Raw genomic sequence first — 21385 nt, 5'->3', positions numbered from 1 at the left:
CTTGTGGTAATCACTCTGCAGTGTATACAGTTGTTGAATTATAACACTACATCTGAAACTTACATAATAATTCTGAAAATCTACGAATTAAATTCCTGAATGTACAATAAAGCACAATTTTAAATCACAATTATTTCTAGAATACTCAAGGTATTATGACTTAATAATATGCTACAAAATGTTTATACATTTTGCTTTCACAAAGACAAAATTTGTTTTATAGCAATTTCAATGCATACTTCCCTTTGTCTTATATCCTATAGAAATGCAGTTTTTTTGGTGACTGTATACTTTAATAAGTTTTATTTTTGTGAAGCTATAAAACCTCATTGACAATTATAACTGTAAGGTAACATTTATCCCAAGAGCTACAAAAAGTTATTGGAAATGTGTCTTGCAAATTGTTACTGCAAATATACTGCAATTCTTAAACTGGAGTATTATAAGTATAGATTTTAGAAATCAGTTTAGGATTTTACTCTTTATACATTGAATTTCCATCAGTACCATCGTCCTTACTTTGTTCACCAATTTCAACTATTAGAATTTACATAATTGCAGCAGTTTATTCTTTAAGTTATGTTTGCCATCTATGACACTGAAAGGTATATTCTTTCAGTAATTTAAAACTCTTCTTTAAAAATAATGTTGTTGTATGTAATATAGAGAAAAGAAGATTGAATTTGTATTTTAGTTTTGAATGATAAATGGGATTCTCAGTTGAATTGAAACTTCTTACTCTTCCTGGTCCTGGAGAAGGGAAAGGCTACCCACTCCAGTATTCTTGCCTGGAGAATCCCCAAGGACAGAGGAGTCTGGCAGACTTCAGTCCATGAGGTCACAAAGAATCGGACATGACTGAGCAACTAAGAACAACACTCCTTTTTGGTATTGCTGATATTGGGAAAGTTATCAATGTCAAGAGATTCTGCAATTTGTTTAGTATCAACATATTTTTCATAAACAATATTGCTTCATTTGTCTTTCAAAAAAGTATTAATTCCCTTGATGCTTCTAAGTGCATCATGTATTTGGAATTTTTGTTCCTGCATCATTTTTAATTTAATGTTGGCTTTACCAAAGCTATTACAAGTTAGTAGTAACAAAATAAGTGTTAAAATAATTATTTTCAAAATCATACCTTTGACTTGTGTTGCAGAAAATGCACCACCACAATGGTTTTTAACAGAACACTGCATTTTTTCCTTTAAGTAAGTTTCCAGTGTCATGACAACTTCACTTTCTCATGTGTTTTTTTTTTCCCCCCAAATGGCTTCAAATTTCTTTCCTAAAATTGCTTTCAATAAACTCCAATATTGATGTCAAACAAGTTGTATGTTTTCTATCAATTTTAAACAAAACAAACAATACAGGATGCTTTCTCTTTTTTTTCAGGGATTTGTTGCTATGATCCCTTATGTTTTCCATGTGTAGTTATGACACTGTCATACTTCTAGTCATTCAAATTATTATGTCTATTTTGTTTATTACTTGTAGATTTGTCTAGATTATTTTTGTAGGCATTCTACTGAGAATTGATAGTATCTGTGTCAATAGAGCTTAACTGTTTTTACCCAGGAAATTCTAGCCCAAGGAGATAAGATTGCTAAACAGTAAATAACTAACTTCATCATTTGCTTCAGGAAATTTCTGCACACCAATTTATCAAGGCAAACAGTTATCTCATAGTGGAAAACAGCAAGTCATAGTGAAAAGAACTGTGTGCTCACCTGGGCAAACAGTTTGCTTATCAGAACAAGAGTTTGTGCTTACAGACTTGACTCAAGACTTTATTTGCCCACTAACCCTAAACTATTAGGTTACAAAGTTTGTCTAATCCTTACCAGTTCCCTATTTGGAAGAGCTTGCCTTAAGTTACTTGAACACAGACTGTTGAGATACTAACATTCTGTCAAGATGGTGCTCTCACTTGATGCTGTAAGTCCAATACGCTTGGTTTCCCCTGACCAACAGATCTTTCTGATAGTTCTTGCGGAAGGAGTCAACAGTGTAGGGAATATGCTATGCACAGGCCTGTACTAAAATTAACAGTGCTTCTTTGAAAAATAAGAATGACTTTCTCATCACCTCCAGGTGAAGGGCTGGGAGCAGTAAAAAGTATATTGTGGAAATACATCTTGAAAACAAGACGTTGAAGTACTGATGTGACTGATGGAAAACCATTAGTGACTGTTCCTGGAAAACCAGGGCCTTCAGGAAGTTGCTGAGAAAGAGTGTCACTAGCCAAAGGGTTAAACAAAGTCATGGAAGGCTTGAAGGTTTGACATTGAGGACTGTGCATTGTATATCTTTATCCCCGATCTGTAGGCAATGCCAAAGAATGCTCAAACTACCGCACAATTGCACTCATCTCACATGCTAGTGAAGTAATGCTCAAAATTCTCCAAGCCAGGCTTCAGCAATACGTGAACTGTGAACTCCCTGATGTTCAAGCTGGTTTTAGAAAAGACAGAGGAACCAGAGATCAAATTGCCAACATCTGCTGGATCATCAAAAAAGTAAGAGAGTTCCAGAAAAACATCTATTTCTGCTTTATTGACTATGCCAAAGACTTTGGCTCTGTGGATCACAATAACCTGTGGAAAATTCTCAAAGAGATGGGAATACCAGATCACCTGACCTGCCTCTTGAGAAATCTGTATGCAGGTCAGGAAGTAACAGTTAGAACTGGACATGGAACAACAGACTGGCTCCAAATAGGAAAAGGAGTACGTCAAGGCTGTATATTGTCACCCTGCTTATTTAACTTCTATGCAGAGTACATCATGAGAAACGCTGGACTGGAAGAAACACAAGCTGGAATCAAGATTGCCTGGAGAAATATCAATAACCTCAGATATGCAGATGACACCACCTTTATGGCAGAAAGTGAAGAGGAGCTAAAAGGCTTCTTAATGAAAGTGAAAGAGGAGAGCGAAAAAGTTGGCTTAAAGCTCAACATTCAGAAAACGAAGATCATGACATCCGGTCCCATCACTTCATGGGAAATAGATGGAGAAACAGTGGAAAGAGTGTCAGACTTTATTTTTTTTGGGCTCCAAAATCACTGCAGATGGTGACTGCAGCCATGAAATTAAAAGACGCTTACTCCTTGGAAGAAAAGTTATGACCAACCTAGAGAGTATATTCAGAAGCAGAGACATTACTTTGCTGACTAATGTCTGTCTAGTCAAGGGTATGGTTTTTCCTGTGGTCATGTATGGATGTGAGAGTTGGACTGTGAAGAGAGCTGAGTGCCGAAGAATTGATGCTTTTGAACTGTGGTGTTGGAGAAGACTCTTGAGAGTCCCTTGGACTGCAAGGAGATCCACCAGTCCATTCTTAAGGAGATCAGCCCTGGGATTTCTTTGGAAGGAATGATGCTAAAGGTGAAGCTCCAGTACTTTGGCCACCTCATGCGAAGAGTTGACTCATTGGAAAAGACTCTGATGCTGGGAGGGATTGGGGGCAGGAGGAGAAGGGGAGGACCAAGGATGAGATGGCTGGGTGGCATCACGGACTCGATGGGCGTGAGTCTGTGTGAACTCCGGGAGATGGTGATGGACAGGGAGGCCTGGCTTGCTGCGATTCATGGGGTCGCAAAGAGTCAGACACGACTGAGCGACTGAACTGAACTGAACTGACCCCCGATCTGAGACTGTAAAGAACAGATATCTCTAGAGCACCAATAAGGAAGCAGAGTTAACAATAAAAGGCATGCAAGGATTAGGATCTGGGCTTTTGCCTGCAAAAGGCATCAGCCCCCTGATCCCCACTTTATTTCTGAGTCTTATTTTTCCTTATTCTTCTGCAGCACTGCTCCCTCAGCTTGGTTCCAACAAACAGTCAACATTTTAAAAAATATATATACTATTTTTCTAGTCATATAATGTGCTGAACACATTCTTATAAAATTTTACATACGTGTGTGCCTTTTTGAAATAGAAAAAATTTATATAATCTATTCTACATAGCATGTATCAGGGGTTGTATCTAAAATAGGTGAGGGACTTCCTTGGTGGTCTAGTGGTTAAGAATCTGGCTTGCAATGCAGGGGATATAAGTTTGATCCATGGTCGGGGAACTAAGATCCTACATACATGGAGCAAGCCTGTGTACCACAACTACTGAGCCCACGCGTCACAACTAGAGAGTCTGTGTGCTGCAGCAAAGGATCCGCATGAACCAATGAAGATTGTTGCGAGCGAAATTACACAAAGACAAAACACGAGACATACAAGAGACAGACAATACACACTCCGGCCGGAGGAACAGAACTGCACAAAACTAATTGCGGTTTATTATTATAAAAGCCCCCTAGGCAGAATTCCAGACTGCATGAATAAGCCTTTTCAGTACAGCACAGGTGCATACATGTTATCATACAGCAAAGGGGAGTGAAATCCCTGTCTGCTGCAGAGTCTGTCCAAAGCCCTCTTCTCCTTATCACAAGAAGGGAATGCTCCTTCGTATGCAAGGGACCATTAATCTCAAGGCTGTGTCCGTCTCCCTGGCAGAACATCTTGTTTGCAAGCAGCACATCTCCACTTTCCCTATTATGGCTGCATTAACCCTTCATCTCACCCTTTTTTTATTTTATTTAAGCCCTCGAGACATTTGTATTGATGTTCTGTAGAGCAAGGCGTGAAGCTGTAGGCGGCCAACCTCCAGCCTCGCCAGCCCCTCTTGCGGCTGTGCCTGTCTTAGGTTGTCCTCCTCTGAGGATCTTACCCATCATTGGCTATCCAGCCACCTCCTGGGGGCTAGGTGGAATCTCTCTAGATGATGGACATCTAGAACTCTTTTTATTTATATGTCTCAGTTAATCTCTTGAAGGGCTCATGTTAAATGGTACAGGTGTTATACAAAACTGAGAAGAATTCCAATCACATTTCAACACACTTCGTGTAGATGAAACAGCTAATTGATCTCCAAGCCAGGAAACGGTGTGTTGAAGATTGAGCACGTCGGTAGCAAGTTGTGCATCCAAATCTCGCTGTTGTTGCCATAACAAATGAGAGTCTTTATGCCAGTCCCGAATAAAATCAGCTGTTTGAATTCCTTGGTGTAACGCAAGACCTGCTACCGCCGCTGTTGCAGTTACTGACGCGACTGCTAGAATTGAAGCAATGACCACACCAAGCATACATCGAGGTCGGTGTAGCAAAGTCTGTACAGCGGTTACTAGATGAGAAACAGCAAAAGAATCTGACCACGGCTGAGTAAGATTTATAGGTAACCATACTTCTGTCCGAGCCTTAACAATTACTAACGAGAAATTGGAGTTATAGGCTCGTCTTTCAAATTCTTCCCACCAAGACCGATTTATACATTGAGTTAGATTACAATAGTCACATGACACAGACCCCACAGTATTATTCCAGGTCCAATTCCCATATAACAATGCAAAAGGGTATTTTACACATGCCATTGCAGAATAAGATTTATTAACATGCAAATTAACATGGAATGGACCCAAAGAGTCACCACTGTCCAAAGTATAGTTTCCTGACCAGATAGTGAGATTACCAGAAAACTGCCCATAGTTTCCAAATATCTCCTTGAATGTGCAGATATCCTTGCAATTGTAATTGAGGAGGGACAAGTGCAAATTGCTGCCATTTAACTGTTTCATTACCATTGCCCATCAAAGTGCTATTTGCACGATGCCACCTAAGAGATTTATTTGACCATTTTTCTAAGAATTGCCCATGATCTGGACTCCAATTTACAATGATGTCCCCAGAATAATTCATGACTTTCAAGGGTCGATGACCTCGGCAATGTTCCCACTCCAAAGATTCTAGAGAAGGAGCAAAAAAGTTAACAGGACATAGTGACATGTGTTTTCCATTATGAATGTCTATCGGTTCTGTCGAGGTGCTAAATCCCCTGGTGGAAACAAGCACAGTAAAAGTAACAAAATGGTAATTTTTATACTTTACCCCCCATGTATTATAAGAATGATGAGAATGTTCCTTGGTGGACAGACAAAAGGGGTGTCCCCCTATACATAAAGGAATACCTTCCATGGCAATGGTCAAATTACTAATATTATATTGTTGTTTATGATGAGATAGTTGTTCTATTCCCCCGCAAGCTGGTGGGGGAAAGAAGGCAGTCTCATTTGTATATACCTGCACTTCTGGTTCCCCCCAGGAAACTGCTCTTACTAATGGGGGATTAGGTATATATGCCCAATATGTATGATTACTTGCTGATACACCGATTACCTGACATGTCACCACCGCCATCATGGCAAGCAAAAGATTGGTAGGATTCAGAGGTTGCCCCACCTTCATTAACGTCTTCTCTGCTTCCTGGGTCAACCTCTTCATTTGACCCCACGTAGGAGGTGTTGCTTCCCTTGTATGGAAAGTAAAGCTTCTCTGCATAGTAAGCTCTTCAAATTTTTAAACAAAGGGATCAGCCATTGTTGATTTTGATCAATCTTGCTGGGGTCCAAAACCTGTAATTATTAACAGAAATGAAAGCATACCCTCGTCCCAAATATATTAATGATGCTGGGATACAACCTTTCTCTTTATCTTTATACCAAATAGGCGCATTCAAGATCTTCTTATCCTCTTCTTTCCCTTGAAAACGCAACTCTGCTGCTGATAGATTTCCCTTGCTCCAAACATTCAAAAAATTTAGAGTAAGTAAGGTTTTATTCAGAATGTCTTTAGGTTTCATAAATCTCTCTTGTTCTCCCTTTTTTATTTTTTCAAGATAATCATGCAAGGTACGATTAGCTCTTTCAATGATAGCTTGCCCTTGACTATTATAAGGAATACCAAAAGTATGAGTTATATGGTATTGAGATAAAAAGTGAGCTAATTTTGCGGATTGGTAGGCAGGTGGATTATCAGTTTTCAATTCAATTGGTAATCCCATAACTCCAAAACAAGATAACAAATGAGTAATAACAGGGTCAGCCTTTTCAGAATGTAATGCAGTGGCCCATTGAAAATGTGTGCAAGTATCTATAGTATGATGCACACATTTTTGTTGTCCAAAAGAAGAAATGTAAATTACATCCATTTGCCATATCTGATTTGCTTGTTGTCCTCTCATGTTGACACCTGGTGGGGTAAATGGCAAAGCAAAGCGTGCACATATGGAACAAGAACAAACAATATTTTGAGCTTGTTTCCGAGTAATAGCATGAGATTTTTGTAACCCTTTGGAGTTGGTATGCTGTAAGAGATGTTCTTGTTTTGCTGCTTCTGTAGGATAAAGTAAGGCATCAATTGTAGCATTTCTGAATGATAAGGGTCCAGGAAGGGCAGAATGTGCACGAATGTGAGTAAAGAAAATTAACTCTGAACACTGCAAGAGCAATTGTTGTACTTGGTAAAACAATTTATCAATAGCTGTTTTAAGGGTCAGTGAAAGGGAGACATAGGGAAGCTGTAGGCAAGAGAGAACAGCATATTGAGAATCTGAAACAATGTTAATAGGAAGTTGGGGAACATCTTGCAAAACTAAATAGATAGCCCATAATTCAGCAGACTGTACAGAAGAAAATGAGTGGGGGAGAACCTTGGAACTTTCTGGGGTCCAATATCCAGCAGTATTTTTATTTGCATCTGTAAAAATAGTGGGTCCCTTAACTGGAACATCTGAAATTGGGGAATGAGATATCATAGCGTTAGTCCAGAGAAAATCAATCAATTTAGATGATGGATAATGATTAGAAAACAAACCAGGATATGAGGCAAGAGAAATTTGCCAGTTTTCATTAAATTGTAAATATCGAGATATTTGAGCAGTTGTTAACTGAGTAACAATCTGGTGTGGTTCACATCCTGACAGTTGTAAAATACGATGGTGACCTTTTTGTATAAGGAAGGCTAATTTATCCATATATGTAGCCAATTTTTTGGAAAAACTGTTAGGTAAGAAAACCCTGAAGTAGCAGACCATAAGTTCAAAATCATCATCTGAGGTCCTTTTAATGGGGCATCAACTCGTAACGGTTGCTGGGAGGGAACAGGGTTGGGGCAGGTGGGATGGCAGGAGGGCAGGGAGGAGAAGTCCTGGTATTGTTCCTGGGCCCCAAGGACTCAGGCCGCAGGATAGTTTCCTGGTATCGGGTTGCCCATTTTGTCTGTTTTAGATCTGCATTCATTAGTCCAATGAAACCCCTTCCCGCACTGATGGCAAAGTCCAAGAGGAGTCTTATTCTTCCCAGCAAGAGATCTGTCTTTAGGAATTGCACCTTGATCAGCTTTTAATTTCTGACACTCTCTTTTCATATGACCAGGTTTTCCACAATGGAAGAAGTTACCTCCCTTTTGTGGTCTCATAGCCTTGGCCAAGGCTGTAGCAAAGACAGCCTGATGCTCAGCTCCTCCTACTCCCAAGCAGGCTCTGATATATTCAGCTATAGATGCACCCTGTCCCTTTAAAGGTCCCAGTATACGCTTGCATTCAGGATTTGCATTTTCAAATGCTAAAGTTTGTAATATCTCTGGAATCTCATCCCTCCCTACAGCCCGTTCCACAGCTACCCTCAGTCTTGCTAGAAAATCAGTATATGGCTCATTGGGGCCTTGCATTGTTTTAACAAAGGAGGGCTGGGCATGGCCCGTAGGCACCACACAGCACCATGCTTGTGAAAAGACCTGGCGGACTTGTTGTAAGTCCTGATCAGAGTACTGAGCCTGTTCTCTTAAAGCCCGATAAGGGCCCTTTCCCATTAGCTTGTCCTCAAGAGGACCAGGGGGATTCTGTCCCTCATTAATCCGAGCCTGCTTTCTAGCTTCTTCTTCCCATCAGCTATGAAGTTGCAACCATTGAGAACCCTCCAAGACAGCTTGGGCAATAGATTCCCAATCTAATGGAATGATCAATTTGCCTTTTCCCAATGATTCCAGCATAGCCAAAACAAAGGGAGATTGAGGACCGTATTGCACTACTGCAGCTTTAAGATCTTCAAAAAATTTATATTCCAAAGGAGTGTATTGAACATTTATCACATTGTCATTTTGCTGTCTCTGGATGGGAAGTAATTGTGGAGGATCGATAAACCCACCAGGGGGAGCAGACAAGTCATCATCATGAAGCGTAGACAAAGGGAAGGAGAACCGATGATGTTCCCTGCCCACATCGGGCCGATTAACCGCAGTGGGGAAAAGAGAAGCACAAGGAGGAGCAGGTGTAGATTTTTTCTCCTCCTTACGGGATTTCCACCATTCCTGGAATAGATGGGTCATTTCTTTAATCTCTTTGCCCTCCTCTGACGAAACCGAAGAAGCCTCCGAATCTGATTCTGAACTATCAGATGTTTCACCATTTACAGGAGGAAGCTCATTTGTATCCTTGCCTTCAGGCGATGCAGAAACCCCACCAGCATTTGACACATCCTCATAAATTATTTCTCCCCTCCTTGAAGCATTAGATTTAGTTTCATTATCAGTAGAGAGCAAGGTCAAAGCCTGTGTTATAGCACTACACAAAGTCCATAACTTCAAAGGGATCACATTACCCTTCTGATGTTGCTTTCTCAATTCCTTTTGAATTATTTTCCATTCCTTCAAGTTTAACTGTAACTTAGTCTGATATTGAAACTAATGACAATATTGCTCCACCAAGCGAAAGAGCTCACTCAATCGACGAGTTGAGGCTTTAACGCCTATGGAGTGGAGAAGTCCTTTGACTATCTCCATGTATTGTGTCCGTAATGATGATGAGGAATTCCCCATGATTTTCTGAAAGTTCCCCTGCTAGGGTGAGGAATTCCCCATGATTTTCCCGAAAGTTCCATGCTATGGATTTAAAATCCCCCCGGGGTTATTCACCCTTTCGCTTTCACTCGTGCCCCACGTTGGGTGCCAGATGTTGCGAGCGAAATTACACAAAGACAAAACACGAGACATACAAGAAACAGACAATACACACTCCGGCCGGAGGAACAGAACTGCGCAAAACTAATTGCGGTTTATTATTATAAAAGCCCCCTAGGCAGAATTCCAGACTGCATGAATAAGCCTTTTCAGTACAGCACAGGTGCATACATGTTATCATACAGCAAAGGGGAGTGAAATCCCTGTCTGCTGCAGAGTCTGTCCAAAGCCCTCTTCTCCTTCTTATCACAAGAAGGGAATGCTCCCTCGTATGCAAGGGACCATTAATCTCAAGGCTGTGTCCGTCTCCTTGGCAGAACATCTTGTCTGCAAGCAGCACATCTCCACTTTCCCTATTATGGCTGATTTAACCCTTCAGAATATCTTGAGTGCAACAACTAAGACCCAATACAGACAAATAAATAAAATAAAACAAGTGAGTGATAGTTAGCACTTCTCACTGCAATCACTTTATTCAAGGGCTTCCCTTGTGGTTCAGCTGGTAAAGAATCCACCTGCAATGTGGGAGACCTGGGTTCAGTCCCTGGATCAGGAAGATCATGTGGAGCAGGGAAAGGTTACTCACTCCAGTATTCTGGCCTGGAAAATTCCATAGACTGTATAGTCCATGGGTTCACAAAGAGTCAGACACTACTGAGCAACTTTCACTTTGCCAACTGCTTTACTTTTACTTTACTCAAATAATGTTTGATTTGCTGTGATGTTTGTATTCTAAGAAAATGTTCTACATTTAATATTATCAGTTCTTATGATTTCTGACAGATGAAGAAAATTCTCATTTATTATGCTTATTCAGTTCAGTTCAGTTGCTCAGTCATGTCTGACTCTTTGCGACCCCATGAATCGCAGCACGTCAGGCCTCCCTGTCCATCACCAACTCCTGGAGTTCACCCAAAGCCATGTCATTGAGTCGGTGATGCCATCCAGGCATCTCACCCTCTGTGGTCCCCTTCTCCTCCTGCCCCCAATCCCTCCCAGCAACAGGCTCTTTTCCAATGAGTCAACTCTTCCCATGAGGTGGCCAAGGTACAGGAGTTTCAGCTTTAGCATCATTCCTTCCAAAGAAATCCCAGGGCTGATCTCCTTCAGAATGAACTAGTTGGATCTCCTTGCAATCCAAGGGACTCTCAAGAGTCTTCTCCAACTTCACAGTTCAAAAGCATCAATTCTTTGGTGCTCAGCCTTCTTCACAGTCCAACTCTCACATCCACACGTGACTACTGGAAAATCAATAGCCTTGACCAGACGGACATTTGTTGGCAAAGTAATGCCTCTGCCTTTTAATATGCTATCTAGGTTGGTCATAACTTTCCTTCCAAGGAATCAGTGTCTTTTAATTTCATGGCTGCAGTCACCATCTGCAGTGATTTTGGAGCCCCCCAAAATAAAGTCTGACACTGTTTCCACTGTTTCCCCATCTATTTCCCATGAAGTGATGGGAGCAGATGCCATGATCTTCGTTTTCTGAATGTTGAGCTTTAAGTCAACTTTTCCACTCGCCTCTTTCACTTTCATCAAGAGGCTTTTTAGTTTCTCTTTACTTTCTACCATAAGGGTGGTGTCTTCTGCATATTGGAGGTTATTGATATTTCGCCCAGCAATCTTGATTCCAGCTTATGCTTCTTCCACCCAACATTTCTCATGATGTACTCTGCATATAAGTTAAATAAGCAGGGTGACAATATACAGCCTTGACATACTCCTTTTCCTGTTTGGAACCAGTCTGTTGTTCCATGTCCAGTTCTAACTGTTGTTTCCTGACCTACATTTAAATTTCTCAAGAGGCAGGTCAGGTGGTCTGGTATTCCAATCTCTTTCAGAATTTTCCACAGTTTACTGTGTTCCATACAGTCAAAGGCTTTGGCATAGTCAATAAGGCAGAAATAGATGTTTTTCTGGAACTCTCTTGCTTTTTCCATGATCCAGCAGATGTTGGCAATTTGATCTCTGGTTCCTCTGCCTTTTCTAAAACCAGATTGAACATCTGGAAGTTCGGGGTTCACGTATTGCTAAAGCCTGGCTTGGAGAATTTTGAAGATTACTAGCGTGTGAGATGAGTGCAATTGTGCAGTAGTTTGAGCATTCTTTGGCATTGCCTTTCTTTGGGATTGGAATGAAAACTGACCTTTTCCAGTCCTGTGGCCACTGCTGAGTTTTCCAAACTTGCTGGCATATTTTGTGTAGCACTTTCACAGCATCATCTTTCAGGATTTGAAATAACTCCACTGAAATTCAATCACCTCCACTAGCTTTGTTCATAGTAATGCTTTCTAAGGCCCACTTGACTTCACATTCCAGGATGTCTGGCTCTAGGTGAGTGATCACACCATCATGATTATCTGAGTTGTGGAGCTCTTTTTTGTACAGTTCTTCTGTGTATTCTTGCCACCTCTTCTTAATATCTTCTGCTTCTGTTAGGTCCAGACCATTTCTGTCCTTTATCAGGCCCATCTTTGCATGAAATTTTCCCTTGGTATCTCTAATTTTCTTGAAGAGATCTCTAGTCTTTCCCATTCTATTGTTTTCCTCTATTTCTTTGCATTGATCGCTGAAGAAGGCTTTCTTATCTCTCCTTGCTATTCTTTGGAACTCTGCATTCAGATGCTTATATCTTTCCTTTTCTCCTTTGTTTTTCACTTCTCTTCCTTTCACAGTCATTTTTAAGGCCTCCTCAGACAGCCATTTTGCTTTTTTGCATTTCTTTTCCATGTGGATGGTCTTTATCTCTGTCTGCTGTACAATGTCATGATCCTCCATCCATAGTTCATCATGCACTCTGTCTATCAGATCTAGTCCCTTATCTATTTCTCACTTCCACTGTATAATCATAAGGGATTTGATTTAGGTCATACCTGAATGGTCTTGCGGTTTTCCCTACTTTCTTCAATTTAATTCTGAATTTGGCAATAAGGAGTTCATGATCTGAGCACCAGAATGTACTCCAGTCAGCCACAGTCAGCTGACAGAATGTGGTCCACTAGAGAAGGGAATGGCAAACCACTTCAGTATTCTTGCCTTGAGAACCCCATGAACAGTATGAAAAGGCAAAGTGATAGGATACTGAAAGAGGAACTCACAAGCTCGGTAAGTGCCCAATATGCTACTGGAGATCAGTGGAGAAATAAATCCAGAAAGAATGAAGGGATGGAGCCAAAGCAAAAGACAATACCCAGTTGTGGATGTGACTGGCGATAGAAGCAAGGTCTAATGCTGTAAAGAGCAATATTGCATAGGAACCTGGAATTGTAGGTCCATAAATCAAGGCAAATTGGAAGTGGTCAAACAAGATATGGCAAGAGTGAACGTTGACATTCTAGGAATCAACAAACTAAAATGGATTGGAATGGGTGAATTTAACTCAGATGACCATTATATCTACTACTGCAGACAGGAATCCCTTAGAAGAAATGGAGTAGCCATCATGGTCAACAAAAGAGCCCGAAATGCAGTACTTGGATGCAATCTCAAAAACAACAGAATGATCTCTGTTTGTCTCCAAGGCAAATCTTTCAATATCATGGTAATCCAAGCCCATGCCCCAACCAGTAATGCTGAAGAAGCTGCAGTTGAATGGTTCTATGAAGACCTACAAGACCTTTTAGAACTAACACCCGAAATAGATGTCCTTTTCATTATAGGGGACTGGAATGCAAAAGTAGGAAGTCAAGAAACGCCTGGAGTAACAGGCAAATTTGGCCTTGGAGTACAGAATGAAGCAGGGCAAAGGCTAATAGAGTTTTGCCAAGAAAATGCACTGGTCATAGCAAACACCCTCTTCCAACAACACAAGAGAAGACTCTACACATGGACATCACCAGAAGGTCAACACCAAAATCAGATTGATTATATTCTTTGCAGCCAAAGATGGAGAAGCTCTATACAGTCAGCAAGATCAAGACTGTGAGCTGACTGTGGCTCAGCTCATGAACCTCCTTATTGCCAAATTCAGGCTTTAATTATGCTTATTAAATTCTTGGATAACCTGAATATGAGTACTGTCACACCAAAACTGTATCATCTATATGTTTTTAACAATTTTGTGAGATATTTTATCTTATTTCCACATAGTTTCTATTTTATAGCATTAATAATTATAGTATATTTTAAAATCACAGTTCAGTTTCAAATGTATAACTCTGCTGTTGATATGCATTTAATTTTGTTCATGTTCATTTAGAGCATGTGATAAATGCTGTCAAACTTTTCAGGTTGCCCTAGTGATAAAGAATTTGCCTGCCAGTGCAGCAGATGTAAGAGACGTGGCCTTATTACCTGGACTGGGAAGATCCCCTGGAGAAGGGAATAGCAGCCCATTCCAGTATCCTTATCTGGAGAATCACATGGACAGAGGAGTGTGATGGGCTACAGTTCATAGGGTCACAAAGAATTGGACACAACTGAAGCAACTTAGCACGCACACAAGGAATCCATATATACCCATGCACACACAACTGTTAAAACTAAGAAACAAACCCAGCAGGATTGCACGATACAAGATCAATATGCAAAAATTCAATTTGCTGGGGCTTCTGATGTGGCTCTGTGGTGAAGAATTCATCTGCCAATGCAGAAGACGTAGGTTCCATCCCTGGATCAGGAAGATCCCTGGAGAAGGAAATGTCAGCCCACTCCAGTATTCTTGCCTGGAAATTCCTATGGACAGAGGAGCCTGGTGGGATGGGAAAGGGTCAGACATGACTGAATGACTAAGCACGCAAACTTTGTAATCTTATCAATCTTGCCAGTTTTTCCCCATTCTCAATGACTTTGATATAGAAATAAAATATAGACATCTTGGAAGCTGAAAGTTCTTGTACTCTTTTGTGTGTGTGTGTATTTGGGAGAATTTTTTTGTAATGGTCCCTAAAATTTATTATTTGTAACTTGAGGTAGATAATTATCAACCACAGCTTCCTTTGGATATTCACATTATATGGATTTGTATGTACCTGCATTCACATTGGGTTTAATAGAGTCTTTGGGTTTTTTCTCTTCCAACTTAAATGAAAATTTATCAGTTATTATTGATATGGAGAAAGACAGCAAGTGCATACTGTGTCTAATCAGTGACATCTCAGAAATACCTTCTTTTGAAACTGGTAACTTTAAGTTCTCCTCCTTTTTCCTCCTGTATTTCACTTACTTCCTCCAAAAATTTGTGCAATTATACAACATTTCTTTCATTTTCTCTAATGGAGCTCTATTTTCTTATACTGATAACTTTTTAAGAATTCTCTTTTGACATCTGGGAAGAAGTTATGAATAACAATATCTTACAATTTGAAACATTTAAAAATAATAGGTTTGGGGAAAATATAGCTATACAATGTAGAAATCTGGCAGACAATACCTTAACTAAGATATCAAAGTTAACATTCTAGCAATGAGTGTAAAGGAATAAAATTCACCATCTCAAATTGCCTCTTTGGCATTTGGATTATTTAGAGATATAAATGATCAAAAACCAAAAGACTCAAGAAGAAATTTTGACCTTCTCCCTAACTGCCTAAAAGAATGTAGATGGAGAACTTATTCTATGAAAGGAATTATCACCACAGATAACGTCAGTACAAACTAAGTATGGTAGACAGGGAGGAACCTTGCAAAGTCTATCAAAATTCCTCTCCATGTTTCATTATCTCTGTTGATCAAATGTTTGCTTTATCATCTCCCTGTGAGTTGCCTTCTTCCTATTTGAAGCCCCAAACCTCTACCCATAGCATCCATTTTTGTCTTTAGCTGAAGGTGGTATTTAAGGTGAGGGCTTCTGCCATACTGGTAAATTACTCAGTTCTCCTGGGTCTCTCCCATGTATCAGTTCAGTTCAGTCACTCAGTTGTGTCCAACTCTTTGCAACCCCAGGGACTGTGGCACATCAGGCCTCCCTGTCCATCACCAACTCCCAGAGTTTACTCAAACCCATGTCCATTGAGACAGTGATGCCATCCAACTATCTCATCCTCTGCTGTCCCCTTCTCCTGCCTTCAATCTTTCCCAAATTCAGGGGCCTTTCAAACGACTCAGTTCTTTGCATCAGGTGGCCAAAGTACTGGCCACCTTCAGCATCAGTCCTTCCAATGAATATTCAGGACTGATTTCCTTTAGGATGGACTGGTTTGAACTCCTTGGGACTCTCAAGAGTCTTCTCCAACACCACAGATCAAAAGCATCAATTCTTTGGCACTCAACTTTCTTTATAGTCCAACTCTCACATCCATACATGACTACTGGAAAAACCATAGCTTTGACTAGATGGGTGTTTGTTGGCAAAGTAATGTCTCTGCTTTTCAATATGCTATCTAGGTTGGTCATAACTTTTCTTCCAAGGAGCAAGCATCTTTTAATTTCATGGCTGCAGTCACCATCTGCAGGGATTTTGGAGCCCAGAAAAATAAAGTCTGTCACTGTTTCCATTGTTTTCCCATCCATTTGCCATGAAGTGATGGGACCAGATGCCATGATCTTAGTTTTCTGAATGTTGAGTTTTAAGCCAGCTTTTTCACTTGCCTCTTTCACTTTCATCAAGTGGCTCTTTAGTTTTTCTTCACTTTCTGCCATAAGGGTGGTGTCATCTGCATATCTGAGGTTATTGATATTTCTCCTGGAAATCTTGATTCCAGCTTATGCTGCATTCAGTCCAGCATTTCTCATGACATACTCTGCATATAAGTTAAATAAGCAGGGTGACAATATACCGCCTTGACATACTCCTTTCCTGATTTAGAACTAGTCTGTTGTTCCATGTCCAGTTCTAACTGTTTATTCTTGACCTGCACACAGATTTATCAGAAGGCAGGTCAGGTGGTCTGGTATTCCCATCTCTTGAAGAATTTTCTACAATTTGTTGAGATCCACACAGTCAAAGGCTTTGGCATAGTCAATAAAGCAGAAGTAGATATTTTTCTGGAACTCTCTTGATTTTTGGATGATTGAACAGATGTTGGTAATTTGATCTTTTGTTCCTCTCCCTTGTATACATGTTGTTAAACTCTTGTTTGATTTTCTCCTGTTAGTCTGCCTCCTGTCAATTTAATTCTTAGATCAGCCAGAAGAACCTAGAATAGTAGAGAAAATTTTCTTCCTCCCCGAGATGAGACATGACATCATCATGTGCCTGCTGACATCATGAACTGAGAAAGAGTCAGTATCACTTGGAGACAGGAGATATCTTGGCCCCAGACTGAGCAGCTGGAACTTGTCCCCTGTTTTCTCTTGAGATAAAGATAATGGCAGGAGCAGAACTCTGCTTGCGTAAAAGATAAGAAGGACACATTGCCGGGGGGGGGGGGGGCGGGGGAGTGGATCAAGGAGGCCTCCCAAACCCCACATGCAAGGAAATACTCCTTAGGGGTCAAGGAAGGAAGGGAGAACCAGCCTATAATAGGTCCTGCCAGGCTCACAGAAAACCTTATACTGAAATTCATCTTGGCTAAAAGATGTGTGTGCACATCAGGAAGAACCCTGAGTCAGGCCAAATGTGGTCAGCCAGCAAGATGAATAAGAACCTAGAAAACTGGCTCTGTATAAACAATTTAAGTCAATCCAAAAGCATATGGCTCACGCCAAGCCTGCTCATGTCTTCTTCCACGGGTACTTTGCTTTTGATAAGTGCTTTACCCACTTCACTATCTCCATTTCTTTGCTGAATTCTTTCTTCAAAGAAGGCAAGGATTGAGATCCTGATTCAAGTCTTCTGGGCCTCATGTTCTAGTGGCTGGGTTTTGGTGCTGTTATCACTGCAGCCTGGGTTCAATTCCAGGCCAGGGAACTAAGATCCTTTTCAAGTTGCTGCACTCTGTAGGCCCCATGAGATCAGCTTCTGTGGTTTTCTTAACAAAAATCTTAACCTGAATTTATCATGAGGACAGATCAGATAATGCTGTGTGTCATTTTCCAAGATGAATTTTGCAATACCAGATGGTGTTCTATAACTCATTTCAGTCCAGATACTAATAACCTGGAATTAGTACAGATATGGTGAAATGGGATTCCAAGTTCATATTCTTGGAGCCAAAGAATGAGCTTCATGAATGCACAAACGGTCACAATAGAAGTAAATAGGATTTTAGAGAAAATTAAAGTACAAAGGCTCTTAGCATAGATACTGAAAGGGTGCAAAGTGTCCCCCAAAAGGCAGGACTTATAGCAGTTTATATCCTTACTAGTATTGATCTGTACATTTTTGGTTGGCTTCTGTCCTTAAAAGATGTCATTTCTAACCAATCAGTTTAAAGGTCACAATGTTTAATTTAACATCTTTATGGCTCCTCTTGATCTTCAGATTAAGTCTCCACCCTTTTTCATGCCCCCTGGCCATTTTACAATGGACCAGATGTATGAAATAAAGATTAATGATTACTAGTTGTTTTTCCCTCTAGCATATGGAACAGAAGTTAATTACTGCCCTTTCCAGGATCTGAGTGCTGATAATTTATCAGGCTAAGGACACATTCCAGGAATTCAGGACAAAGGGTATAGTTCAAGGTTAATGGAGCGAGATGTTTATTGAAAATAAGACTGTGGTCTCAGAGTTCTACACTGACTTTCTAGCAATTTCTACCTCATTGAAAGTTATGGGACACAGTCGTACAAGATTGCCCCTACTTCAGATACCAGCTGCAATTCTTGGGCGTCCTCAAAGCACAAAATTTCTCCCTATCCAATCACAAATTTGGGAGTTCCCACAACTATGCTCAGTTTTGAAGGTTCTCTAAAATAGCTCACAGACCTCATAAAACTGCTATACGTACAGCTACAGTTTTATTAGAAAGGATACAACTCAGAAACAGCCAAATGGAAGAGTTGTATAGGACTAGTGTTGAGGAGGGACTAGGGTGCACAGAGCTTTCACATTTTCTCCTGGTGGCTATCCTCCCAGCACACTGAAGTGTTCACCAACCCAGAAGCTTGCAGAACCTTGTTGTTCAAGAGCTTCTATCAAGTCTTCATTACCTGGATGTGGTTAATTATGCCAACTAAAAGTTGAAGTTGTCATTCACCATCTGCTTCTACAGGAATGAAGTCACTAGCTACTGCAGCCACTGATCTCCAACACACCCTGAAAGTTCAGGGCAGAGATCAGAAATGAGGCACTCTGTATTCTGGGAAAAGCTGGCAGAACAGACTTTCAGATATCTGGACATTTTTAGAAGATTTTATGAGCCTGTTTTCTTGCATCTTTTCATATCTGGAAAAGCACTAAAATCATTAACATAGAAATCTCCTGGTGACTAGCAGCAACCTTCTTGTGACTAGAAGCAACCTTCTGCCAAAATGTGTGCTTGATTGTGTATATCTTCCCTTCATTAAAATCACATATATATTACCCACCACCTCTCTGGAGCAGTTCCCCAGAGCTATCTGAGAGGTTGTCTCCCAGGATATAGCCCTTATTAGGTCCCAAAGAAAACTTAAATCACAACTCTCACAATGTGCATTTTTTTCAGTTAACAAACATTGGTTTTTGGTGATTAAACTCAATCTCAAATGCCTCTTTACAGAGACTGAATGTTCTATACTTCTAATCAGATGGGTTTTTTTTGGCAATAAGTATCTATCCAGATGCTAGCTAGGGTCAGGAGTAACCTTATTAGCATAACACACACTTCTATCACTCAGGAAATCTCAAGGGTTTTAGGAGCTCAATGTCAGGAAAAAGGGACAAAGACTGAATATGTTTTCTAATCACAATATAGATGATTTACAGTGTTGTGTTAGTTTTTGGTATACAGCAAAATGATTCACACATATATATGTGTGTGTGTGTATATGAAAGAAATTAATCCTTTGCCTGTCACATCATTTGCAAATATTTTCTCCTCTTCTGTAGATTGTCTGCTCATTATGTTTATGTCTTTTCATTTTGTCTTTGCTGTGCAAAAGCTTTTAAGTTTAATTAGATACCATTTGTTTATTTTCTCTTTTAGTCCCATTACTGTAGGAGATGAAGCCCCCCCTCCCCCACCAAAAAAAAAAAGAAAAAAACATTGCTGTGATTGATGTCAAAAAGTCTTCTGCCTAAGTTTTCCTCCAGAAGTTTTATTGTATCTGGGGTTATAGTTAGGCCTTTAATCCATTGAGTTTATTTTTGTTTATGGTATTAGAAGATATCCTAATTTCATTCTTTTACATGTAGTTGTACATTTTTCTCAGCACCACTTATTGAAGAGACTGTCTTTTTTCCATTATATATTGTCTCCTTTATTTCGGTTAATTAATCATTAGTACATGGGTTTATTTCTAAGACCAAACATAATGTTTTGTCATACCATAACCCCAAACTGTGGGATGTTTCACAAAATAACTTGCCAGTACTCTTCAAAACTGCCAAAGCCATGAAAGCAACAACAGTAAAACAAAACAGAACAAAACAAACAAAACCAAATTGCCCTAGATTAGAAAAGACTGAGAAGCCATGGTAACTAAATGCAATGTGGGACCTCAGACTGGATTCTGAACCAGAAAAAGACATTAACTGGACAATTGGTAATATTTGAATAAGATCTTTAGATTAGTTAATAGTATTGTTTATCAAAGTGAGTTTCCTGGTTTTGATCATTGTATGATGGTTACATGTTTCACATTAGGGAAAAGTGAGTGAAGTATATACAGAGAATGTCTTATACCATTTTTGCCACTTCTTTGTAAGTCTGATATTATTTTAAAATAAAAATAAATGTAAAATAGTGTGCATGCTATACACTCTACATGTTAATAGCAGTTATTTTTATCCTGATGAAATTTCCATAATATTAAGGAAATTCTTCCTATAAAATATATAGTGTGTAATCATTTAGTGATTTCTAATTTATGTCTATGAAATGCTGCTTTGTGAACTTTTAGTGTTAAATGAATATTAGTTATTATTACATAATGATTCACTTCATAATGAAAGAACTTAAGAGATTTAAATTAGAAGCTCAATACCTTTCTATTACAACAAACACAAAGCTGATGATATCAATTACAACATGAAATTAGAGCCAGTGCTCTGGTAACAATAGTGAATTTTATTTTTACTTTTATTATGCTCCCAGTCAACATATTATTTAGTGAAGTATATTTAAAATGGATTCTGTAAACAATTCAAACAATTTTAGCCTTACTTTTTTCTTCAGGGGACTTCCCTCATAGCTCAGTTGGTAAAGAATCTGCCTGCAATGCAGGAAACCCTGGTTCGATTCCTGGGTCAGGAAGATCCACTGGAGAAGGGATAGGCTACCCACTCCAGTATTCTTGGGCTTCCCTTGTGGATCAGCTGGTAAAGAATCTGCCTGCAAGGTGGGAGACATGAGTTCAAACCCTGGGTTGGAAAGATCCCCTAGAGAAGGGAAACGCTACTCACTCCAGTATTCTGGCCTGGAGAATTCCAAGGACTGCATAGTCCATGGGATTGAAAAGAGTACATGACTGAGCAACTTTTACTTTCACTTTCTTTGCATTATGAATAGCAATTGCTCAAAGATCAAAGAAATACTCTTTTTAATCAATTACACTCATTATACCTATATGTT

The sequence above is a fragment of the Capricornis sumatraensis genome, chromosome 5 (genome assembly GCF_032405125.1).
Source record: "Capricornis sumatraensis isolate serow.1 chromosome 5, serow.2, whole genome shotgun sequence".
In the NCBI taxonomy this organism is placed as follows: domain Eukaryota; kingdom Metazoa; phylum Chordata; class Mammalia; order Artiodactyla; family Bovidae; genus Capricornis; species Capricornis sumatraensis.
This window is presented reverse-complemented; position numbering follows the sequence as displayed.